The sequence below is a fragment of the Ambystoma mexicanum genome, chromosome 11 (genome assembly GCF_040938575.1).
Source record: "Ambystoma mexicanum isolate Mex_15411 chromosome 11, UKY_AmexF1_1, whole genome shotgun sequence".
Lineage (NCBI taxonomy): Eukaryota > Metazoa > Chordata > Amphibia > Caudata > Ambystomatidae > Ambystoma > Ambystoma mexicanum.
In genome coordinates, this window is record NC_090934.1 from 701,033,175 (window position 1) to 701,060,467 (window position 27,293).

The following is a 27,293-nucleotide window of genomic DNA, read 5'->3' on the forward strand; positions in this document are numbered from 1 at the left end:
CCACCAGATGTGTTTCCACGTGCCCATCTCTGAGCAACCTCTCCAGCACGTGTTTGTTGTTTGGGGGTACATGGCATGCAGCCTTTCCGGAGGGAGTATAGTGCCATTGGGTTACGATTTTTAGCCACATTTCTCTTTTTTGGACTGATCGGGTCATTTTCGGGATGGTGTTCCATAGATCTTCCCACTGGCGTTTGTGGATTTCCTCCCCCAATGTTTTCGTCCACTTGACCATGTATGCCCATTTGAGTTCTTCCCCTTGGGAGTTGATGAAGGTGTAGAGCGAGGAGACTAGTTTTCTAGATCCGGAGTTGGTTATTAGGAACTTCTCAAATGGCTTGAGTTCTCTTGTGGCTGCTGTTTTGATGTCTGGAGATGCCAGCCAATGCCTTAGCTGTTCATATTTGTATCTGTCTGCCTCCGTTAGTTTTAGTATTACTTTGCATTCTTTGAAAGTTCTTATGTCCTCGTTTCGGTACATTTCACCTATTTTCGTGTATCCTGCTGCCTCCCATTTCTCATATGCTCCCTGCTCCATTCCTGGTGGGAACTGGGGGTTCCGGCAAATGGGTGTGAATGGACCCTCCACTGTGGTCATAATGCCTCTCCGTGTCTGCTCATCCCACGCTTCTAGGGTAGTTTTCATGATTTCGCTTATGCGGAGGTTGGGGTGTCTGTGTTGTTTTGCTTTCCATAGGGTTTCCTCTAATGGGGATCTGGCTACCGCCCGGTCCTGTGACACCCATACTGTTTGTTGGTTGTCTCCCAGCCATTCTCTCAGAACCCAGAGTTGTGCTGCCATGTAATATTTGCGGAAGTGTGGCAGGGCCATGCTCCCCTTCCTTGTTGGAGCTGTAAGGGTCGCTCTGGCGATCCTCGGAGGCTTTTTGTTCCAAATATAGGACGAGATTGCTTTGGATAGGGCTTTGAAGAATGATTTGGGGACTTTGATCGGGAGAGCCTGAAAGTGGTATAGCAATTTGGGGAGGACGTTCATCTTTACTGCTCGAATTCTACGCCACCACGACACCCTTAGTGGGTTCCAGCGCTCCAGGTCTCTCTTTACCCTTTCCAAAAGTGGGGGTAGTTCCCATTATATAATGTTTCTATCCTGTGAGTCAAGGTTATCCCCAGGTATTTGATTCCTTTATCAGCTATTGTCAAGTATAGTGATGCTGCTATTCTTCCCATTTCCGGCCTCCCACCAGCTAGGAGTAAGAGTTCTGATTTGTTCTTGTTAATTTTGAGACCCGGGATTGCCCCAAAAGTTTCCAGCTCTCCAATTGCATGGGGTAGTGCCGTCCCCGGGTTCGTTAGGGCTAGCAGCATATCATCTGCGTATGCTATTACTTTATGTTGAGATCCTCCCATTTCTATCCCCGTTATGGCGCATGTCTCCCTTATTCTAATTAGAAGTGGTTCCAGGAAGATGGCATACAGAAGAGGGGACAGAGGGCATCCCTGTTTGGTGCCCCGTGGTATTTCTATTTTATCCGTGACCAGCCCGTTTATGGCAATCCCAATTGATGGGGAGGTGTAATTGGCTTTTACCATTTTTATAAACTGATCTCCAAATCCCATATGCTTTAGAGTTCTGAACAGTATTGTCCACTCCACCCTATCGAAAGCCTTTTCGGCATCTAATGATAGTAGGGCAGCCTGTGTGTGGGTAATCTTGGCCTTCTCGACCAGGTGTATTATTCTTTTCAGGTTGTCGTGCGTTTGTCTCCCCGGGATAAATCCTGATTGGTCTGGGTTTATTAATGATGGGAGAAGTGGGGATAGCCTATTCGCCAGGATTTTAGTGTATATTTTGGCATCTATATTAATCAGTGCAATGGGACGGTAAGAACTGGGGAGGGATGGGTCTTTCCCTTTTTTATGGAATACCAGCACTTTTGCTTCATTCATTGAGTGAGTCACATTGCCCTTTTCTCGAAAGGTGTTGAGGCGTCTCGTCAGGAAGGGGATGAGTATATCTGCGTATTTTTTGTAGAAGGGGGCAGTAAAGCCGTCTGGGCCTGGTGCCTTGTCAATCGGGAGTGCAGCTATTGCCTTTTTGACTTCCTCTTCCGAGATCGGGTTCTCTAATGTTACTCTGTCTTCCTCTGGGATTTTCTTGATGGTGAGAGTTTGCAAATATGCGTCTTGGTCGGCTTCATTCGGATGATCTGTGGTATATAGTGTTTGGTAGAATTCCTGGAAGATTCTCCCTATATTCTGAGTTTGTGTATGTAGTTCTCCTTGCGAGTCTCGCATGCTCATTATGTTTATTGTCTTTTGTTTTTCTCGCAGCTGTCTTGCTAAGAGTCTGTCCGCCTTATTGGCTTTTATATATAGCCGTTGTTTAAGGAATTGGAGGGATCTTTCGGCTCCTTTTGTGCGAAGCATTTCTAGTTGTCCCTGTGTGTGTTTTAGGGCCTTCTTTAGGGCTCTTTTGGGGTGAGATGTAAGTTCTTCCTGAGTGTCCGTTATTTTTTTTTTAGTTCTTTTTCCCAGCGGTGTCTCTGGTTTTCTTTAGTGGCTTTTAGAGCTATGAAGTGGCCGCGTGTTACTGCTTTGAATGCCTCCCAGACCGTGCTTAGTGGGACCTCACCTGTGTCGTTTTGTGTAAAATATTCTGTTATCTTGTCCCTTATCGCTTCCCCCATTACTGGGTCCTGGAGGATATCCTGTGGGAGCCTCCAGCGCCATAGCCCTCCCCCTTTTTCTGGGGTCGTTATTTCTAACCACAGTGGAGCGTGATCTGACAGGGAAATCGACCCCGTTTCTATATCTTGGATTTTCCCCATGAGGCCCACCGAGACCCAGAAGTAGTCTATCCTTGACATCATGTTATATATGTGGGAGAAGTACGTGTAGCCTCTCTGCTGGCCCTTTTGTTGTCTCCATACATCGCAAAGTGCCAGTTGGTCCATCTTCTGTTTGAGACGTTTGGAGGGGGCGCCCTGAGTGGTGGGACCCCCAGTGCTCCTGTCTGTTTGTGGATGCCAAGCGAGGTTTAGGTCTCCTCCCATAATCACTTCTCCCTTTGCAAAGCCCTCGAGCTTCTCTAGAGCATCTCGAATGAAGCCATCTTTTCCCGTGTTGGGTACATATATAGAGGCCAGAGTCAGGTGGCATCCGTCGAGCTGTACATTGACGATCGCAAGCCTCCCTTCTTTATCCGTGAGCCTGTCTGTTAGGGTTACCTTCGCCCCTTCTTTTATTGCTATCAGGACTCCTGCTTTTTTGTCTGTAGCATTCGATTGTGCCCATATCCGGTATCCCCTGAGATGTATTTTCTGCTTGTCCTGTGCTTTAATGTGTGTTTCTTGGAGCAGGAGAATGTTCGCCTTTTCTCTCTTCAGCAGGGACTCCACTTTCTTCCTCTTTATCGGGGAGTTCAGGCCTCTTATATTGTATGTCAGGATTCTAAGTTTCCGCATTTTGTATTATCTCATTGTGTATTTCCGGTTTCCTTGAGCTGCAAGAACTTTGCGTCTTCCGGTTCATTTCCCTCCCCCCCCTCCCTCTCTGTCCCCCCAACTTCAAACTTTGAAACATATAACTTCCCGAGGAGGGCCCGGGTACCTAAGGTTGCTAGGGCGTTGAGCCTATCGCTCCCAGCCCTCAAAGCACTCGGTGTCAACTTCGCTGGGGGTCCTATACCCCGCATGTCCTCAGACCTTCCTGAGTTTCAATCCCAAGGGCTCCATCCCGGGCCGCCGATTTGTGTTTTCCGTGGACCGTTACTATGATCATGTAGTTACCCATTTTGTTTCTTCCTTTGCCGTATCTCTTCCCATCCTCTCGGCCTTTTATGGAATCCGCCTCTTGTTCTGTTGGGCGCTCCCCTCGGTTCCTCTGTTTGTATATCCATTACTTGTAGACCTTCATCACATGTTGTCACTCTTCTTTGTTTGCCTTCCCAGGTGAATAGGAGGCCGAATGGGAATGTCCATTTGTATCTTATTTCCTTCGTCACCAGTTCCTTGATTAGCGGTGCCATGTCTCTTATTTTTTGCAATGTGATCGAGGCCAGATCTTGGTACAGTTGGATGTCCGCCCCATTCATCCTGATGTGATCCAATTGTCGCGCCTTCCTCAGAATGTGTTCCTTTTGTGGGTATGATAATAGGGCTGCTAGGACATCTCTTGGTCTTTCTCCGGGCGCCCCTATTCTTTTTGGGCCCACTCTATGGATCCTGTCGATCCCTATGGATTCTGCTTCCTGTTCCCCCAGTATGTCTCTGAACACTTCCTGGACTGCGTTCTTGAGGTCCTTGTCGAGTACCGCCTCCGTGATGTTCTTGATTCGGATGTTGGATCTCCGGGAGCGATTTTCGAGGTCTTCGCACTGGATCTCTAAGTTGTGGGTTAGGCGCACTAACTGTTCCTGGGTCTCGCTATTTTGGGTTGTCTCTTCCTCTAGGTTTTGGATGATTTTCTCCACCGTGTCGGTCCTCTCTTCCAGTTTGGCTGCATCTCTCTTCACTTCTTGGACCATTTGTTTCATTTCGCTTCTCATTGAGGTGAACTGGTCCTGGACCGTAGTCATGAACTTCTCCTGAAGCTCCGCGAACCATGAGTGCATGTCCTCCCTTGACGGAAGCATTGGGGTAGCGTTGGTGTGGGTACGATCCTCTGGGGAATCTTCCCGGGGCCTTCCTCTTGTATGGACCTGGGATTCTACTGACCACATTTGTACTAGGTTCGCATCTTGTTTGGGTGGCTGTGAGTTAGGGAGAGCTGAGTTCCCTTTCCCCTTTGCCTTCGACATTCCTTCCCTGTAGTGTGTTGATCTCCTGGGTTTGCTGTGAGGCGTGTTATGCTTATGAGGGGTCCCGGGGACTGTCTCGCCTTTATCGGGTTCCCCCTTGCTTTGTAGTTTGTTGGGGGGGGGGTTGTGGTCCCCCTTGCAGAGGCTGTTTTATCTGAGGCTGGGTCTTCCTTATGTCCCTCTCTGCCCCTTCCCCCCTCCTCTCCGGCCCTGCGTTGGCCCCTGTACGGTAGGGGGTTGTTCGGGTGTTGACTGGTGTGAGCGGGGGGGGCGCTCACCTTAAGCGTCTCCGGGCGACCGATGGCGTGCGGCGTGATTTTCGGCCCGTGGCCTTTCTCCTCTTCGATGTTGGGCCCCGCGCTCCGATGCCGTCCTCTCCGCACCTCCGCTGCTCGTCTCCTCGGCGAGTGGGGGCGGATGTGTTCCGGAGGTGGGGGCCGCCCCACGCACTCTCACGAGTCCGCTCCCGGAGCCCCGCTGTTTCCGGAATGCTGTCGCAGCCGGCTGCGTCTCCTGCTGGTTCCCGGCTTCGGCGCGGTTTATGGGAGGCTCCGGAGGGGGAGGGGCGGCCCCGCGTCCCCGCGTCCTTGCTTATGCGAGGTCGACTCTCGGGTGGTGTCCTGTCTTCGTCGGGCAGGTTTTTGTGGCAAGTTTGCTAATTCAGTCTGGCTTTATTGTAATTTCTGCGGCGGCCCGGGTGGGGAGAGATCTATGTGCGTCTCTCTGTCCCGTCGGCCATCTTGGAAATCCTGGGAATCATAATTAACCGTAATCTGTCTTTGGCTTCCAACGTGAGTGCTGCTTTCACTGCATGTTTTACCTTCTAAAACCATAAAGCACATTTTCCATCTCATTGTCGAAAAAAGAGAACTGTGACTTCTATCACAGCGCAGATGGATTCTGTGAACGCAAATCAATACCCATCTGAGGAGCAGGTGAGTGTGCCAGCGCCCCGCAACCCCATTTGCATGGGTTTTAGTGTTTTCTTGTAGCCTCAGGCCCCGCGTTGCCCGGCGCTTCCCTGCCTCCCCTTCCTGTCCTCCGTCGCCCTCCCGCCTCCCAGCCTTCCCCCCATCCCTGATTGGCTGCTGGCGAGTGGCTGCCTGGGTCTAGCGACCCGTTCGGGGCACCTGCTCCCCTTTCCCATCTGAGGAGCAGGTGAGTGTGCCAGCGCCCCGCGACCCCATTTGAGTGGGTTTTAGTGATTTCTTGTAGCCCCAGGCCCCGCGTTGCCCAGCGCTTCCCTGCCTCCCCTTCCTGGTCCTCTGTCGCCCTCCCGCCTCCCAGCCCGCCCCCCATCCCTGATTGGCTGCTGGCGAGTGGCTGCCTGGGTCTAGCGACCCGTTCGGTGCACCTGCTCCCCTTTCCCATCTGAGGAGCATGTGAGTGTACCAGCGCCCCGCGACCCCATTTGCGTGGGTTTTAGTGTTTTCTTGTAGCCCCAGGCCCCGCGTTGCCCAGCGCTTCCCTGCCTCCCCTTCCTGGTCCTCCGTCGCCCTCCCGCCTCCCAGCCTGCCCCCCAGCCCGCCCCCCTTCCCTGATTGGCCCTCGCACTATCTAACCCAGACCATTACCGACCGTCCCAGGGCAGCCCTCTGCCCGTGCGGCCCCTGCGGCTAAGGACCCGAGGCAAAGGACAGCTCATACGGTGGACGGCTCCAGATCGTATCTGCAGGTATCCGCAGGAGAAGCAAGAAGCCAACAACAAGTAAGTGTGGCCACTCTGGAGGAATTGAAAGAGATTGTAAGGCAGTTACCCACCAGCAAGGCTCCAGGTGCAGACGGGTTCCCTAGTGAATTGTATAAAGTGTATGGGGAGGAGGTGCTCCCACCCATGCTAGAAATGCTTAATGAAGCGTTTGAGGTGGGACGGTTGCCGGAGTCACTCAGGGAGGCGATCATAATACCGCTCCCCAAGCCCAATAAACCGGGACACAGTTGCGATTCCTACAGGCCCTTGTCGATGCTGAACCAGGACAGCAAAATACTGACAGCTGTCCTGGCCAACAGAATGCGGAGAGTAATCGGCAAGTTAATTCACCCTGACCAAACGGGCTATGTCCCGAGCAGGAACATCACTCACAACCATAGACGACTCCACCGAGTGGTCGAATGGGGGTGCAGTAATGACGGCGAAATGGCGATTGTGGCATTGGACGCAGTTAAAGCGTTCGACTCTGTTAAGTGGCCGTGGTTGTTGGCGGCCCTAGGAGGGTATGGAGTGGGGCTAGGTTATATTCGATGGGCTGAGATGTTATACAGTGAACCGCTGGCCAGGGTCCGTACGGGTGCAGTGGTGTCTGAAAGATGGCAGCTGGGCAGAGGCACTAGGCAGGGGTGCCCCTGGTCCCCGATGCTGTACATACTGGCCCTGGAGCCCTTAGCAATATACCTCAGGCAACAATATGACCCGATCGGTATTGAGGTGGGAGGGGAGCGTCACCTTATATCCTTGTATGCAGATGACTTGTTACTATATCTGAAATACCCGGAAGAAAATCTGCGGTATGTTTTGGAGGTGATGGGGAGGTATGCCAGGCTGTCCGGTATAGCGGTGAACCCCCAGAAATCTGCCCTATTCCCGCTGGGTAGCTATGTGGGAACTCCTGTAGAGAGGTTGCCGGTGTTGCAGATCCCGTGGGCAGCAAGCTCTTTCTGCTACCTTGGAATAGATGTGTATCACACGACGGAGGAAGAACATAGGCGCAATACTGAAATAGCCATTGGGAAAATCGGGAAATGCATGAGGTTCTGGGAGAGGTTGCCCTTAGCGATGATGGGCCGATGTGCTATGCTTAAAATGGTGGTATTACCTAGGCTTTTGCATTACTTCAACAATATCCCATACATGATACCTAAGAAGTTTTTTGTTAAGCTGCACAGTTTGTGCAGGGAATTTCTGTGGCACGGTACCCGGAACAGAGTTGCATTATGGAAGCTGCAGAACTTTTACGAAAAAGGCGGTATTAAACTGCCTAATTTTGAGGCCTACTATGTAGCGGCGCAACTGCAATATGTGGCTAAGTGGCTCTCCGTTGAAGAGACCCCTGAACACAGGTTGTTCGGGAGGGACTGTACCCCTTTTTACTTGCAGGAAATGATCTGGATGGCTAGCGCAGACATGAGGGAGCGCCCTAGAATGCTGTTATTGGGGTGGAACATGTGGCGCCGAGCCTGCCGAATGATGGGGGACCCCTTCCCGTGCGTTCCGCAGATACCGTTGGTCGCACTGGCAAAGGGAGACAGGCAGCTGAGGGTAATTATCAGGACATACTGGGAATCAGTGGGACTAGTCACTTTGGGAGACATTTGGCAAGACGGGACTATCATGGAGTTGGGGGAACTGGGGGAAGTGGCGGGATTGCACAGAGGCCAATATGTCACTTATCATATGATAGTGCAGGAGATTCGGAGCAGATGGCCTGCAACTACTTTGGCGGGGGAACCGGATGCTACTGTTGGGGTACTGTATGATATATCGGAGGGTGGGCATGAGGTTTCTAGATTGTATGAGATGTTGATGGCTAAGGTTGGGAGGGACCTGATGCACTTGAGATTAGAATGGGAAACAGAGATGGGAGCCCCAATGGAAGATGGGATGTGGGAACGTGCTTTGGGATATCATAAGAAGGTGTTGAGAAATGCCAGGTTCAAACAAATACAGTTATATATAACGCATAGGGCGTACATGACCCCTCTGAGAATATCAAAGTTCAGAAATATTGGGCGCCAGGCGTGCCCTAAGTGTGACGAGGAGAATGCCGACATGATACACATGTTCCGGGCATGCCCGGTAATTGAATGCTACTGGGGTGAAGTGACACAGAAACTAGCAGGGAAGGGGGTCACGCTCAAAATAGACTCGGCCTGGGCCTGCTTGCTGGGAGGGTATCCCAGAGCGCGAAAACTCAAACATGTAGGGAAAATGAGAGATTTGGCATATGTGCTCGCGAAACGAAGGATTGCCATGGGATGGAAGGAGTGTCATAAGCCGCGAGTGGAAGTCTGGTGGAAGGACCTACAAAAATGGGCGGAGGCTGAAACAGTGGTGTGGCAAGAGGCTAGTAACGCGGGGGAGGATGAAGAAATGGGCTCCCTCATGGCATGGTATTGATAGCTGAAATGTTTGGAGCAGTGTCGGCTCCAGCTGAATCTGAGGGCAGCGATACCCTGACACACGGAAGGGATACTGAATGTGAAGAACAATTAGGCTCATAAGGGGGGGGGATTGGGAGTGCGGTGTTTATGTTGTTAAATGTGTTTAATTATGTTTTGTTGTATTGTTGTTGGGTTTGGATATAATAAAAATCTTTTTTAAAAAAAACAAGTAAGTGTGCCAAGGGCAGGGCCAGAGGCAACTACTTCAGGCCATACTACCAAATCACTCATCTAACAAAACATGTAAATTCAGTACTCCTGCAGTATATTTGCACGTGGAAACTCTGTCCTAAACATGTGAAAGTTGCATTTAGAAGTATACCTAATAGCCTATGTGTGGATTTAGAAGCTGCGCCCAATAGCCTCACCGAGAACATAGTTGCATTTAGAAGCTGTGCCCAATAGCCTCTCTGAGAAAATTGCATTTAGAAGCTGTGCCCAATAACCTCCCTGAAAAAAGTTGCATTTAGAAGTTGTGCCCAATACCCTCTCTGAGAAAATTGCATTTAGAAGCTGGGCCCAATAACCTCCCTGAGAAAAGTTGCATTTAGAAGTTGTGCCCAATAGCCTCTCTGAGAAAAGTTGCATTTAAAAGTTGTGTCCAATAGCCTTTCTGAGAAAATTGCATTTAGAAGCTGTGCCCAATAACCTCCCTTAGAAAGTTGCATTTAGAAGTTGTGCCCAATAACCTCCCTTAGAAAGTTGCATTTAGAAGTTGTGCCCAATAACCTCCCTTAGAAAGTTGCATTTAGAAGTTGTGCCTAATAACCTCCCTTAGAAAGGTTGCATTTAGAAGTTGTGCCCAATAGCCTCTCTGAGGAAAAGTTGCATTTAGAAGTGTACCCAATAGCCAATGTATATATTTAGAAGTTCCCACCGGCTCCTTTTGCAGACCCTTGGAGCGTGGTGAGTGTGTGCCCAGTTGAAACACCCACCTGGTGTCTGTTTTAGCCTTGTAACCTGTGGGCCCGTGCCCAGGAGCAGGCCCTTGCATCCCCTCCCTCCCCGCACCCCTTCCTGGTTCCCCAGTCCGCCCGCCCGCCTCCCGACCCGCCCTCCCTCGCTCCCATCGGTGCATCCACACTTCATCACCGGTCCTCCCAGGGCAGCCCTCTGCCCGGCAGCCCCAAGCGGCTAAGGGCCCCAAGGCCAAGGGCGACTCCAACAGAGGCGACTCCAGGAAGTGTCAGCAGGTGTCCGCAGGGAAAGCCAACCCAGTGGCCAGCCGTCAACCAGCAACTACAAGGACCAGTAAGGTAGGGGGACTGGGGTCGGGAGAGGTACAGCTCTACCATAGATACCTGGCCATTAGGCTAAACCAATGTCTACCAATGTGATCACCCGTCGTCGCCCCAAAAGGCATTGATAACCGGGCCGCTGTGCCCAAATTGCATTGTCTGTTCTCCAAACTGCATTGATGGGCTTCCCTCCCACTATACAGGTGTCTCAAACTTAGCAGGGTCGCCGTGCCCAAATTGCATTGTCTGTTCTCCAAACTGCATTGATAGCAGGGTCACTGTGCCCAAATTACACTGTCTGTTCTCCAAACTGCATTGATAGGCTTCTCTCCCACTATACAGGTGTCTCAAACTTAGCAGGGTCGCCGTGCCCAAATTGCATTGTCTGTTCTCCAAACTGCATTGATAGCAGGGTCACTGTGCCCAAATTACACTGTCTGTTCTCCAAACTGCATTGATAGGCTTCTCTCCCACTATACAGGTGTCTCAAACTTAGCAGGGCCGCCGTGTCCAAATTGCATGGTCTGTTCTACAAACTGCATTGATAGGCCTCCCTCCCACTATACAGGTGTCTCAAATTTAGCAGGGCCACTGTGCCCAAATTGCATTGTCTGTTCTCCAAACTGCATTGATAGCAGGGTCACTGTGCCCAAATTACACTGTCTGTTCTCCAAACTGCATTGATAGGCTTCCCTCCCACTATACAGGTGTCTCAAACTTAGCAGGGCCGCCGTGCCCAAATTACATTGTCTGTTCTCCAAACTGCATTGATAGGCTTCTCTCCCACTATACAGGTGTCTCAAACTTAGCAGGGCCGCCGTGCCCAAATTACATTGTCTGTTCTCCAAACTGCATTGATAGGCTTCTCTCCCACTATACAGGTGTCTCAAACTTAGCAGGGCCGCCGTGCCCAAATTGCATTGTCTGTTCTCCAAACTGCATTGATAGGCCTCTCTCCCACTATACAGGTGCATCAAACTTAGCAGGGCCGCCGTGCCCAAATTGCATTGTCTGTTCTCCAAAATGCATTGATAGCAGGGCCGCCGTGCCCAAATTGCACTGTCTGTTCTCCAAACTGCATTGATAGGCCTTTCTCCCACTATACAGGTCTATCAAGTTCAGCTGAGGTTCGGTCTCCAAATTGCATAGTATGAAGATTGCACCAATAGGCCTCTCTCCCACTATACAGGTCTCTCGTGTAGTAGGGTTCCGTCTCCATATTACATTGTATCATACTCAGACTGCATTTATAGTCCTGTCTCTCAAACCTAGCAGGGCTTCGATGCCCTGACTACATCAAGGAAGTAAGCCCTAGCTGCGCCCCTCAAGTCATTCCAGGGCCAGCGCGTGCCCTCCCCTAAACATACATGGCTAGCCCACCACAGTGAACCAGGCTCAGGGAGACGGAGTCCAAAGAGAGCCACTGTTAAAACCCAACTATATAACTATACAACCCTTAACTCCACCCTTATACCCCGACCGAGACAACAACTAAACAAATAGTCAACACTATCAGCTGAAAATACGACCCACAAACAAAGACTAAAACCGGTAGCGGACAACATCCACACCAAGTACTAATAAGACTAAAACAACTCGGAATCGTACAATGCCGCGCAAACGACCCACCCAGAGGGAAAGAAGAGAAGAAAGAACAAACACTCCGAAACTGCAACTAAGAACCGCAACAACAGAACACACCCCCACAGACAGGTTCAAAAATCGGACCAACACTGAAAGAAGAGACAAATACCTCTACCTAACTCCATACCTCGCTGAGACCTGCTCACCAGATCGAACCAACGCAAGGCCAAAACCAACTACATTAAACAACCTAACAAAATCACGAAGAAGGACGAACCCCACCAGATACAACAAGCACACAACTGAAGCAATAACACCTTACATCACCAAAGCAAGAAGAACCCCCAACCCACAACCACAGCCCCTGGAAGACGAACCAGATGAAAACAAAAACCCTAGACTAAACCTAGAAGAACTATTCGAGGACGCCGACAACCTGAAACCTGCTCCTGAACAAGATCAGAAAACGACCCCAACAAAAAAAGCCAAACCAAACTACACCTCTAAACTCCACTGCAATCTAATAAATGCAAGATCCATGTCAAAACACTCTACAGAGATCTTCGACCTACTCGACGACAATGGCATTGACATCCTCTTCATCACAGAAACTTGGCTGGACGACAACTACAAAATCACACTCCAAAGCTGCCTTCCAGCAAACTAACAGGAAAAACAAAAAAGGAGGAGGCATCGCAATAGCATTTAAAGAACAGCTAAAAATAAGAACAGACGAACCACTCAACATCCTCAACTGCGAGTCCATGGTCATACACCTAACAGCTAGCCCAAAAACCGACATCACATTCATCCTGGTGTACAGACCTCCAACTTATGATGCATCCTTCGTCAACAACTTCATAGAAGCCATAACCAACATAGCCATCAACCACGAACACCTAATCATACTGGGGCACTTCAACATCTGGTTCGAAGACAGTCATGCCAACTCCCAAAACTCACTGATTGAACAACTCGCCACCATGAAACTACAACAACTAGTAAAAGGGGCAACTCACTCGGCAGGGCACACCCTGGACGCAATTTTCGCTGAGGAAAAACTCATCACCACGGCACCGCCAATACAAATACTGTGGAGTGACCATCTCATCATCCCATTCGTAATCACTCTGCCTACTCAAGTCTGCACCCAACCTCCTAGACTCACAACCACCACCAAAAGAAACTGGAAAGACATCAAAAAAGGCAACCTATTCGAACAACTGGAGTTAACCAAGCCCTCAACAACAGAACTAGACCTAGCTGACCTAGATGGGAAAGCTGAGATATTACACAAATGGATTGCAGATACAATTGACAAGATGCCCCCAGAAAAACCATTCACACCATCAAAAAAGAGAGCAATGGCAAAATGGTTTGCCCCACTACAAAGCACCATGAAAAAAGAAAACAAAAAGATGGAAATTGAATGGAGGAAAGATTACAACCCAGACAAAAAAACACTGTTCCAGAAGCAAATTTGCGCATACAAGAAGGAAATTCAAAAGGCAAAGAGAAGGCATTATGATTACAGAATGACAAATGCCACCAACACACAAAAGGAAATGTTCCGCATCATTAAAGAAATGAGAAACCCACCAGGCTGTGACAACACCCCAACCCCCTCGGAGAAACTATGCAACAACCTTGCAGACCACTTAAAAAAAAAAATCAATGACATCTGACAAACCATCCAACAGAGGCCAACCAGCAGCGACACACAACCAAACGAACCGGACTCAGAACCGCAGCACAAACTCAACTTTCCTGAAATATCAGCAGAGGCATTCGCAATTCTGGTAAAACACAGCAAGAAAGCGGGCTCACCGATGGATCCCTGTCCCCCGGACATCTACAAATCAATCCTCACACAAGGAACGCCAGCAGAATACTTCAGAAACCTTCTAAATCTATCACTAGCAAAGGAACCGTACCAAGGATCTTCAAATCGGCTTACATCAAACCACTTCTGAAAAACACAAGCGGGGACGTAGATGATCTCTCCAACTACAGACCAATCTCCAACATCCCCTCCCCGGCCAAACTCCTCGAAACCTACGTATACAAACTAACCCAAGAATACGTTGAAGAACACCACCTGCTAGACCAAGCCCAAGTCGGTTTCAGACACACAAGAGGTACAGAAACAGCACTACTATCCATCTGGGATGACCTAAAAACAAACGCAGACTCCAACACAACATCAGCCCTTATTCTGCTCGACCTCTCCGCAGCCTTCGACACACTTAGCCATGACACACTAACCAAAAGACTAGAAGACATAGGCATAACAGACACAGCGCTAAGCTGGACTAAATCATTCCTAGCAGACAGAACTGAAACCGTTTGGATCAAACCCTTCAAATCCACCCCACGAGTCAACGACTGTGGAGTACCACAAGGATCCTCACTATCACCACTGTACTTCAACATCTACCAAACCCCAGTTATCAGAATCTTCAAGAAACACAACATCAAATGCTACAACTACGCAGACGACACTCAAATCATCTACAAGATCGAAGACACCCAAGCCGATCATTCAAACTTAACCGACTGTCTAAAAGAAGTCTTCAACTGGATGAATGCCAACAACCTGAAAATCAACCCAGGAAAAACAGAAATCATGATCATATCCAAAGACCAAGAGAAGGAAACCGCCATCCCGTGGCCAACGGAAATGGGACCTGCACCATCACCATCTAAGGTAGTAAAAAATCTGGGAGTCCTGATGGACAACACCCTAATCTTAGAACCGCAAATAAACGCAACAGTAAAGAAATGCTTCTTCCTCCTCCACACGGCAAGAAAAATACTACCTTTCCTCTCCTTCACACACAAAACACTCACTATCGTCGGCCTCATCATGTCAAGTATCGACTATGCAAACAGCCTCTACCTCGGTATACCGGAATACCTACTGAAGAAGCTACAACGGAACCAAAACACAGCAGCCAGACTACTCCTCAAACTATCCAGAAGAGACCACATCACCCCGGCCCTAAAAACACTACACTGGCTCCCAGTAAAACACTATCACCTTCAAAACAATGTGCATAACGCACAGGGCAATCTGCGGACAAGGATCAGAATTCCTACAAAAGAAAATAACAATCTACAAGCCAAAGAGACCGCTCAGGTCAACCAACGAAATCCGACTGGAACTAAAACCTTGCATCAAGAAAAACTCGGAGGCACCGCCTTCTACCACTTAGCCGCGAAAACCTGGAACAACATCCCAAAAGTAATAAGGAACACCAAAGATCACCTTAAATTCAGAAAATTACTAAAAACCTGGCTCTTCAACACCAGAGACTAAAACCGAAACAACAGTAAGACAAATGACTCAACAGGAAAGGACATTTACAAGCCCCTAGAACCGACAGAAGTACTCTGAGCACCAGTAGGGCTGACGCTGGGCACAGGGGTCCACCTGCGAGACCCAGGGAGACGGAGGCAACAACCCCAGCCAATCCTTACCATCCCCCACCACCCGTACAGCTACAACTAGGTTCCACGGGGTTGTGGAACGGACGAGATACCACTAATCACCACACAATCTGAAGTATGGACACTAGCAGGTGCGCTGGTCATGTGGATGGGGGTGAGGAGCATGCAAAGTTATTGAGGGAGCGGACGGAGGGGACAGCTAAATGCTCAAGGTGCCTCGAATGCAAAACGGGCATCTTCTGAGGCATAGGGTGCGCAAGCACCCCGTCGTGTATGATTGCACGAGCCCAACTGTTCAATCCAGGGTAGAGATACCAACTAACCAATACCACTAACAATTTCCTTCTCTGCATACAACTCCAAACCAAACACAACCACAAACCTCCAGCACAACAAACCGCACGAACTTCACTACACTGCAACAACAAAACAAAAACACACATAGACTCGCACATCAGCACACGACGACTACCGGCCGCATACACCCCAGGCCCAGCCGATGGAACCACCGGGCTGAGGCTGCCAACAGCACATCACTGCAATCTTGCAGTTTTCCAGCCTTCACCCACTAACCCACCTCTCCCTCCCTCTTTCAGAGCTGCCAGAGCGCCAGGGGACCACTCCGGTGGTGATAGTGCGCGGTACAAATGTCCTTTAACATTAACATTAACAAATGCTCATGCAAAGGCTCATTTCTATATCTATTGATGGAAAATATTTTAGGTCCTTAGTAAGAGGCGTGCTTGGATGTGCTAGTGCAAAAAGAGTTTATAGAAAAAGCGTGAGGGAAAAAGGAGACTCCCATGACATCAAGTAATCATTTAACTTAGTATTCTATGTCTAAACGGCAGGCTCTTTATGCTGGATCTACTTTTCATCTTAGAGTACACAAAAAAACGTCCAAACATCTCAAGCAGGGAAAATAAATTGAGTTCAAATCTAAAAAGAAGTTTAAAAGAAGTTGATGGGGTCACATACCGATCCCGAACACCCAGAAATTGTGGTCCACGGACCTGCATCTCCCAGAGGATATAGGCATATGGTAGCCTATTTATAGGGCAGTATGGTCCTCTACTATTGCGACGCAATACAAGATGCACAATGGTAGGCTCCTTTTCAGATGGCACCTAACCCCACAAAGGTTCTCTAAGATGTATCCCAACGTTAGCCCCGTGTTGGATAAATCGTGGTGCGATCATCATGTACTGGCACATGGGGTGGGAGTGCCCAGCAGCACTTCAGTACTGGAAGGAAGTGCTGGGGTGGATTAAGGACATAGACGCTAAACTATCATCTTTGCCGGTCCTATTTAGCATTGAGGGGTTTAGGGGGTGAATACTCACTGCTACCGCACATTCAGAGGAACCTACTCTTAGCAGCCAGAGTCTGTGTCGCTCTTTTCTGGATGAGAAACCGCCTCCCGACGCACTGAGAATGGCTAGCCAAGTAGCACAAAATATATGAGAATGAGAGCCTGACGGCTACCCTACTAGAATCACACAAACACATTGATGTACAATAGCTGCCCTTCATGGAACACAACCGCTACATATGGGCGAAGACACACCTCATAGGTGACACTCGCAGGACCCAAATCACCCACAAATATCATCGCAACCTAGTACAGGATGACCCGCGGCGCGGCTGTTTCAGTCGCCTGCTCCGCCGCCCGGTCCAGCTGCACTATTGCAGCACCACAACATAGCTTCCAGCAACCCAACTGGGGGAGAGGGAAGAGATTGAGGGGAGAGGGGACGAAACAATGTTTACTGATGTGATGTAATAAAACTGGTGTATGTCAGTCATAGGACGGTGGTTGAGACACTGGACCTTGGAGGTTACCCCATCCCTGGGTCCCCCATGAAGTATCTTTTTTGTGGATTATTGGTTGTTGGCCTCAACTCTGTCATTTACATTAATGTTATGTACTGTAACCTGTGTGATAACATCAATAAAAATATATTCTCCCCAAAAAAAGAAGTTAACACACAATTGGACCGTGTAAATTATGACAACTTGCTCACTCTGCAACATTTCCTTACTTGCTGCTCAGTGTCACAGTTAGTACCTCTTCCTTTCTATCCCTATTCTGGTTGCTAGCATAATTTTTTACTATTGCTTTTGCTCATTTATTATTTCATATTCTAGTCATACAGCAGTTAGAATGACTAAACTGCCCGGCTGTGCAGGGTCAACTGAAGTATCATGTTAACTCTGGTAATTGCCAACACACCTCTCCCACTTGCGTGTTTTTAATCCTGAGGCACACCTTCACTGAAAAAAGAAATTCAATAGCCATGGCCATCTCTGAGGTTCAGAGGGAGGGGGGGGGTCTCAAATGCACCTCTACACATGGAGCAGGGAAGATGGCTTAGAGGATTAAGAGCTGATGACTGCAAAGGTGCTAAGTACAGGAATTTAAGAAGACCCCTTCCTATTTGAGAGTCAATAAAAACTATAAATAGGTTCACAGTGAGACTAGGGATGCAATATCTACAGTCCATCTCATACTAACTGGATGAAGGGGAATATTCAACCCTTCAGTAGGTTAGGTCAGCCCTGGGTTCTTCATTGAGGAGTCCTATGACTGTGATTCCGAACGGGAGCCCTGTCCCGATGTTTCAACCTGTTTTGGGAACCTCAGTGGGCTCAACAATCAGGTGACTGCTGTTCGGCAAAGAACAAAATGATCAGACAAAGGTTGGATCACCTGGCACACTAGTTTACCCTATTAGCTACAAGGAGGTCCAGTTCACATATTTCAACTGGCTGCCAAGCCTAGGATTTGGGGGTCACTTGGGGCTTCAGGGAAAGCAGTGTATGATCTTAAAAGACGGGAGTATACTCCACCGCCGTCTTACTCCACGATTCAGTGAAGTTAATGGAGGTCATGATGTCATGTTCATAAGAGTCCTTTATAGAGCTTCACTCAGCTTATCTAAATTGTAGAAAACTCCATACCCTTAATCCTCTCACCATGAGAAAAAATAAAACGGATTTGGAGCCAAAGACTAGGACGACTCAACACAGGGGGGGAACATAAAGCTACGTTAGGAAACTCAGATGACATGTCTTACACCATACCTGGAGGGATTCGTCCACTGGGCAAGAGATGCTGTCATGCACCATGATTCGATAGTCTCAGCACCGCAGAGGTCACGTGGGGATTGCATCACTATTTATGGCAGTCGGAGATGAAGACATGGCACAGTATATGGTTAGGATACCTATTAATCCGCTGGATGATTGTCTCTGTTCCTAGGGGCTTCCTACTGCACCCAGGCTCTTGTTTCTGCAGCAGGGTCGTACAACTACAACTCCCAGCATGTTTGATCATCAGCATAAATGTGCGGGAACTATGCTATCTCCAGTTCTCTGGTGCACCTCAAAAGGAGGTCTCACTGTTCTGCTTTATTCCTGTGTTTGGTCTGTTCCTAACCCATTCTCTGTGTTTGCCTCTACTGTTTCTGACCCTTGCCCCATCACCCCCAAACTACCTTTGGAGTGTTCTTGTTTCCACTCACTTGCAAGAAGTCTCTGCCTGCGTCCTGAAATACCTTTGGAAATCTTGTGTCCCTCTTCCATACTTGTTGTTGCTATATACTGAATATATCTGATATCTGCAAACTGTGTTGTCTTCTGCATTTCCGTCCACAGTATGCACTGGATTTTGCTACGGTCTTGTGTATTTCATTTCCAATGGGGTGTTGTGGACTTTCTTTGCACCCTCCTTGAGTCCTCCTTATGAGCACCCATGACTTTACCCATGGCAATTAACCATCCTCCTATTTCCTCTCAGACACCCAGGATTACTATAAGGTACCTTTGAGTGCATTTGTTGTTTCTCTCCTGCCATCATACCTGTGCCAAACTCTCATATTGTCTTGCTTACCTACAACTTGGGTTGTCTTAGTTAAGTACTTCATCTCTACTGCATGGTGGAGTACAGTCTGGTTTCAGACAGGAGATCCAGAGGAGGGCCTCATAGGGCTATCCTTGTAGATGTCGGAGTAGTGAACCTGATAATTGTGTCATAAGAAAAGTAGAAAGTCAGAGCACCACAAGCATTTTCAAGGTATTTTTTGCAAGGAAGAATAAGGGGACTATACAGGTGAAATCCATGAGAACACAATGTATGACCCAGAGGAGATTCAAATCAGACGCCTATCTATGGACCAGGCCCCCTCAAATTGGGTCACTCAGTACACAGTAAAAGGGCAAATCAGCTTTTTTCTCTGTGGTAAACCAGAGAATGATGACATTCTTGGACAGCTGTACAAGTGACACAAAGAAGTGCAAGGATCGATACTGGTAACTGTAGCAAGAGAAACACAACATCTCAAGGCTTCTTGTGACAATACTGAAAATGACAGAGAGGAGTCAGGGAAAATAGAGTCTTGGTAATCGCAAAGCTTCAGTTGGTTTGGGCATTTTTATTTATTTATTTGTTTATTGAGCATTTGTATGGTGTCTATACAGCAGAAAGTGTTTCCAGGTGTCATAAGACTAAAGGGGAGGGGACAGAGGAGGATAAAAAAACAATAAACAGTCCTACTAGGCTTTGTGAGATTTGGATTGTGCAAGTAGAGCAAACAGGAAGTGCAGGGGGGTGAAGGGGCAAGGTGAGGGTAAGGTAAGGGGAAGAGGGGATGCAAGAAAGAAGGGGCAGAGGCTGGATAAATGCTAGGGGGACTGTGGGGGCAGGTGATAGGTGGGGCCTGGAGGGCAAGTGCTATGGTGTATGGGGTGAGGGACAGGTAGTGTGAGGAGGGGTGGGGTGGTCCAGACTCAGTAGTCTGTTCAGGGAGGGGTGCCGAAGGCAAGTGCAGGGTGCTGATGAAGACTGGTCGAGCGGAGGCCTGGCCCCTGTACGACTCGGAGGGGACCAGGCAGCCAGTCATATCAACGGGGGCATTAGCAAGGAAGGGGGGGAAGAGGGAATGAGGAGGAGGAGGAGAGTAAGGTCTTGTGAAGGTTCCGGAACTGAAGGAGATCTGGCTCAAATCCGAGAGGGGCAGGGAGGCCGTTCCAGAGGGAGGCTCCTGCCCAAGAAAGAGATCTACCACCCGCTCTCTGCTTGGTGAAACATCTGACTTGCAGAGAGTTAGAGCTGGAGGACCGAAGGCCTCTAGCCGGGCGGTATTTAGTGAGAGAAAGTTGAATGTAGCGTGGTCCCAGGCCCCAGAAAGCCTTGTGGATGATGCAGAGGGTCTTGAATTTGATCCTTGCATTCGCCAGGAGCCAGTGGGGAGCTTTTAGGGCTGGAGAGATGCAGTCCCTCGGCTTGAGGCCAAGGATAGGTCTCCCAATCTTATTCTGAATTAGTTGAAGAGGGTGAAGGAAGGAAAGAGGTAGATTAAGGAAGAGGCTGTTACAGTAGTCCAGCCTGGAGAGAACCAGAGCTCTAGAGACATCGGAACTTTGGGTTTCTGTTGAAAGGTGAGGAAAGGGAGATTCATGCACTGTCAACTTCCATCACACTTCACGCACTCAATACACAACACTAACTATAAAATGCCCCTCCATGGGCCTCCACCCTAGACAATAAAAGCACAAACAAAACAAGCTAAAATAACAAGCTAAAATAACAACAACGACTATTCCGGAGTCCACTAATTATGCATGGATCATACTTGCTTCCTTTTTCCTCCGTTACACAATATCTGCAATACCACCTTCCACTCTCACTCGGGAAGGCTCCCTACCATTTCATTTTCCTTTCCTTAATATTCTCCTTAAAAAATGAATAATACCAAAAAATAAAGCAAACCACACCCACCTCACACCAACAATTTCACTATGCGCTTGTTCACACTATTCACACTCCCCCATGCACCTGTCCCCTACTTGTTATCGCTTGCAAGGTTATACTCACATGTGTGTGTTCACCCGAACTCTTCCGTCATGGGGTCCCCAATAACACCGACCTGCACTCTCCTCGGAGCCGCACCCCGCTCCAAAGAGCAGACAGGATTCTGCAAAGACGGCTCATGTAAGCCCACTAGTCGCTGTAGGTGGGTGCAGCCTCTCTGGAGAAGCTGCCTGGACACCTCCATAGGTACGGGGAGGTACTGGCATCACGTCGGGGTCACCAATTGAAGGCATGCCCCTTAACGCTCACACCAGAACAAAATACAACCTGCTGGGGAACAAAGGACCAAGAGATTCTTGCAAGGATAACAAGTTTCATTTCTACAAAGTATATGTGCCAGCAAAGGGCTCTGTTGCCAAGGAACGTTCTAAGGAAAAAGGGTACAAGCATAAGCTTAAAAGGGGGCACATCATCAGCAGTGACATCATTACATATGGTAAAAACCTGCGTGGCTGGTTGGTGCGACCCTATACATGGACGGCCTGCTCCATAGGGGATGTCTGGCTATTGGTCTCAGCCCAGTCCGTCCATCTTCCATCACGTGGGGTCTGCTGGGCTCATCGTCTCCAGGCCAAAGGAGCGATTAGCTACATTTGAAAAATAGTAATCCTCTATCATTATACACTGCACCTGGCATGCTCAAAAGACTGGCACTGAGGGAGTCTCGAGGTCACACTAACCCACATGCACACACATTTCACTCATCCCGATCGCATCTCTGGGCTCCCAAGGCTTCCACTCTTTTGAACTATAATTTATCCCTCCCTGTACCTTGCATTACAAATCATGTCCCTATGAAGAGAAGGTGGGATGACCGTGTTCATTAGATCTTTTATTGTTGCTTGGTTTTATGGTCAGTGGTCTGGGGTCAACCGGTATCTTGGAATTGGACGGTCTTAGGACTGGGGCAGGGGCATGGGCTATAACTCATGGTTGGCTGGGCAGGGGTCGGAGCTGATTCAGTCTGTTTTGTGATAACACGTACACCAAGACGCCCAGGACTGTTGTGGCCTTGCGGGCGTATTCTTTCTTAGAACAAACATATTGGCAACAATCTTAGAACAAAGGAGGGTTTCAGTTGAAACTAGCAGCAGTATGGGCCTCTTCTCATCAATGCTTGAGCCTATTCAAATATCCTCGTCAGGTTTGTGGCCTGTGCCTAATACATTGAGTACTTCATGGCCATCCAGGCCCTATGCTTCTGCCATGGCTACAAAATGGTATCTGCTTATATGCGCACACTACGTTTAAGCGTCCATATTGCTTATAATATTGTGATTGTGTGGGGACCCTTAGGCCACCCCTTTCCCCCTGGGCTATTAGAGGTCTCTCAACGGGGCTCACCTTACCCTAAAGTGCTTTGGTTGGGTGGGATGGATTAATTACCTACCCAATATCTGCTACAGGGGAAAACATATTCCTGTGTCGATATTCAACACCACCCATACCTTCTGGGCAGAAAAGGGAAACCAGGTGCACAAAATTGCCGAAGTGAGTTCCAAGGCTAGAGACCCACCAGCTGCTTAGAGTGGAAGGCTCTGTTTGTAGAAGTCTTTAGCTCCTCACAGAGGGACCCTCTGGAATTGCCGGGTCTTCCGCTTCTTCTTGCGCCCTCTCCCCACCTTGGACCAGGGGACAACTCTGTCCCCAGGTTGCTCAGACAGATCAGCCACCTGATCTGAACTTTGGGGTGCTCACGCCTGATCAGCTGAGAAAAGTTGCTCAGTCTCCTTAATGGTGGTGATCATCCAGGGCCGGTTCTTGTAAGTAAAGTGGTGGGCTGTGGGGAACCCCCACTTATAGCAAACACCCCTCTTGCGGAGCCAGTCTGTAAGTGGTCTGAGAGTCTTGCATTTCATGAGAGTGATCCTGCCAAGATCTTGATAGAGGGGAAGGGCGGAGCCACAGAAGCTCACCTCATCCAGATTTCTAACCCACAACAAGATCTTCTCCTTGAGCTTAAAGAAATGGAATCGGGTGAGGACATTGGGGACTAAGCCCTGGTGCACCAGACCCACAGCTGACTTGGTGTGTTCTGTCAACCTTAATCAGCTTCTCTGGCGCAGCGTCGAGAATGTGGAGGAAGAGGCCAGTGATGTAATCTTCCAATTCTCCTTCTGGGATCCAATGGAACCCCTGTAATCTGAATATTGTTACGCAGGGAGCGATTCTCAGAATATTCATGCTTACGTTTCAAGATGGGTCACATTATCTTCCAAGGCCCCAATGTATTGGGCCCATTCACTGACCTCATATGCCTGTTAGTACAAGGTGGTCTCCACATCAGCCACACAGCATTAGCTCTCCTCTACATGCTTGTCAACTGAGGAGATCTTGCCCATCAGGTCAGCTATGCTAGATTGGAGTTGCCCCTTAATCTCCAACATCCATTGCTGCAAGTCGTCCTTAGTAGCCCACTAAGAGTCAGTCGCCTGGGGCCGGTCATCATACACATGAGCAACTGTGGCGAGTTCCTTTTTCCCCCCTCGGTCCTGAATCTGTAAAAGGGAAGCAATGACTCCCGATTTCTGAGACTTAGCACACCCCAGGCAGCCGCTGAGGATGTAGGAGCTGGAGGCTGCAAAGGAGGGGGCTTAAGGACTGTAGGTGTAGCTTGAGAACAAAAGGAAAAGAGTCACCAGCCTATAAGAAGCTCACAGGGCCAGGGACTCCAGATAGAGGTTGTCATGTCAGAGCCACGGTAGGGGGGGGGCACAAGACTCAGGAGGGACTTCTCACGCACACTGGTAGGGCACACTAGGGAGTGACACCCCTCTTCAAGCACAGGCTGCGTCTCCAACGGTCTTGAAGCCCCTCACAGCCAGCAGCAATCGGGAAGCTCAAGGGCCCAGAGCAGAGGAGACACCCTGGTCTCAAGGCCCACCAAGCAGCACCAACCAGAGGTGCCTCAGGCCTGGGTATGCTTGAATGGGTGGCCACAATGGATGATTGTAGGTGGTTGAGCAGGCCTCTGGCCCAACCCCGATGGAAGAGCAGGCAAGCTCATGGCTGTGCATCGTGTAATCAGGCATAGGACTCAAGCAATTGAGCAGTACCAGACTCCAGGAGCCCTGCAGCCTCAGAAGCAGCAAGGAGGAAATCACTGGTCTCTCAGCAGACGGGCCCCGTGCTGCAAAGGGGAGACACAGCCGGTTGCCAGGCTTCCAGGTCACTCCGGAGGCCAAGTCTCTGTCCAGGCCACTCTGGATGTTCCCTCATCGGTAGCAGCAAACTAGAATGCAGGAACAGGCGTCTTTCAAGCGTTAAACAAGCTTGTTCCTTAAGCCTCACAGGAGCATTCAAGCAGCCATGCTATGCCATCGCGCACCAGGCCAACCCCCCGATCAAGCGAGTTTCAATGGGCATTCTGTGTGGTGAACCTGTATTGAAGGTACCCGACTTTAATCGTGAGTTCATTTTACAGACAGATGGCTCCAAAACAGCCAGTGTTGTATGCCGGTCGCAAGCTCTTCCCAAGAGAACAGAATTATGCCACCATTGAGTTGGAATCCTTGGTGATCAAGTGGGCTGTAACACACCTCCAATACTATTTAACTGGAAGAAAACTTGGGCTGGTCACCAATCACACTGCTTTAAAGTGGATGAGAGTGAGAGAAGATACAAATGCTCGAGTCATGAGGTGGTTCTTAGACCTGCAGCTATTTTTGTTCACAGCGCACCATTGAAAGGGACAAGAACAAGGAAATGTAGACTTCCTTAGTTGATTTCCCATCAATGAAAAAGCGGAAGCCAGCCAACTAAGGGAAAGGGTATGTAACGAATAGCTGGATTCTGTCACCTCTCCCTAGTGGGGAGCCTTTCTCTGCGAGGCTAGGGAGGTGAGCCCACTACGCAATACCCTCCATAGGAGTAGAGGCAAGCAAGACCTCACTGGGAGAGATTCCCTCTCTGGGGACAAGGACTCCGATTCTCATGAGGAACTCCCAAAACAACATATCACCAACCCTCCTTCATTAACATTCTGGGAAGAAGGAAATGAAGAACACATCAGAATCTGCTATTGTCATACAAATGTATATGGTACGGGAATGAAGAAACCCACTGGAATAATACAGAGTATGAGCCAAACAGAGAAGGACTTTGACACCACACCAAGGAAGTCCCACAGCATGGCCATACAATATGGAGGCGGAGAGAGTGAGAAAGTGAGAGAGAGAAAGAGAGAAAGAGAGAAAGAGAGAGAGAGAACAGGAGCTTCGAATCAGCTGGCCGGGATATGCTGAGGAAAACATGGACACACAGTGTCCAATGCTGGAGAGAATCTTGGGTACGACTCACAATGCACAGCGTGACCAAAGAGAAGAGATACGAGAGACCGAGGAGGACACAAGGCATCTTAAGCCTGAATAGGAAACAAGTGGTACCATGACCACAGACAAGTCGTGGTGGATCTGGAGGTCCATTAATGATGCCGATACCACTCTCATTTAGGTGTCCCGGAGTGAGCTGACCCAGGAAGGCACGGAGAGACTGTTTGTGACACCGCTGAAGAGATGAGGAGCAAACCTGACAAGTGAAAGTCGCAGCGTGCCACAAGCCCCGGCAATCTTATCCCTGAACAATCCAGGTAATGGGGAAAACGGGAGACCCAGGAGGGGAACTGAAGAGAGTGAGAATCATTACAGGAACGCTCATACTCGTCCTAATTGAGACAAAGGGGGTAATTTTAAGTTTGCCGTTATCCCAGCGGTAATTTCGGCAGGATACCGGCAAACGGACCTACCATTTCCGCAGGCTGATATCCTGGAATTTCCAGGATATTATAGGGGGCCGAAAGGATGGTTAAATCCTCATTCTATGGAGTCCCATAAGACTCCATGGATGGGATGGTATTTCAAAATACCAGATTTTGTTTCCCGGGGAGGACTGATTTACCCCCAGGTCTTGGCTGGAGGTAAATCTGGTTACCTCCACGGGCAAACCTGGAGTTTGCCTGAAGCGGGAGAAGTGCTGGTCACGGAATTACCCCCACTTTTACTGCCATTTTTCGTGTACCAGCAAACTTATAATGACCCCCAAAGTGTGATAATCATTACTGGAACACTCATATGCGTCCCAGTCGAGATAAAGTACCATGATTATATGAGAAGAGTGAGAATCATTACTTGAACGCTCATACTCGTCCCAGTCAAGATAAAGTGTCAAGAATACCTGAAGAGGGTGAGCATCAATGCTGGATCCTTCAAACTTGTCTTAGTCAAGATAAAGAGCAGACATTAAATGTAAGGAAGAAGCTTGAATGAAGAGAAAGGAATAAACTGGTCCCCTGAAAGGAGAGGGGCAAACTTAACGAGAATAGAACAAGAGGAAAACAAGAAGGAAAGAAGGAATAATAGACTGAACAAGCCGACTGAAACTCTGGAAAACCCTGTATCAGAACTGTATGATTTGATAAAAGTAGTTATGAAGTACTAATTCGAATACTTTATTGAACTGAACTTGGTGGAAAATCACCTCAGAGGAGAAGGGAGTCATTCTCCTGTACTTTTGTTATTCTATTAGTGGTATGGTCAGGATAGATTAGTTTGGACAGTGGACGGATCTTGGTTTGGACTCTTACTGAAGGCTGACTAGCACTTTGGTTAGCTTTGTTAGGTGGGGAACACCCCTAGCATATGGAAAGATAGGAGTTCTCACCTTTTAGTTAATAAACAATCACAGTGAGATGAAGAGTCAGAGTCTGTGTTCTTCTTCTGACCAGCCCCAATATTGCATGAGTTTTTGTGACCATTTTGACATGTTTTGTTTTAATGGCTAAAGCTGATAATAAAGCTGGTCAACAACAATAGAAAGAAGAAACAGTGCAAGTTCAAGCAAGTGAACCGGCTCAGATGACTACCGCTCCTTTGATAGCTGATGTACTAATCCAGATGCTAACTATATTTAAAGAAGAGATCAAGGAATCTCTGAAATTGGAAATAGCAACCCTGCACAACAAACTCACAGCAGCGCTGGTGGCTAACAGCAAGGCGGTCTCCATGATGGGAGAGAGGGTGGACCGTAATATAAATGCAGTTTCACACTTGGAAAACAGCATTCTGCTATGCTCTAAGAAACTGTGAGCTCTTCAAGATATGGGCGTGAACTTGCAGCTTAAAATCGCGAAGTTATTGAAAACAGAAAGAGAAGGTAAAACCTTAGGGCACATTATATGAAGGAGGGGGTTCCATGTCTGTTCAGCAACAGTAGTTTTTTTTATGGCTTTGTT

The 27,293-nt window shown here is 48.6% G+C and overlaps 1 protein-coding gene across 3 annotated transcripts in view; it reads right to left on the reverse strand.

The window, feature by feature from the left end:
• Positions 1-27,293, reverse strand: part of LOC138503670 (solute carrier family 13 member 1-like) — a 989,022-nt gene that overhangs the window by 764,292 nt on the left and 197,437 nt on the right. The gene's annotated exons all lie outside the window — the stretch shown is intronic.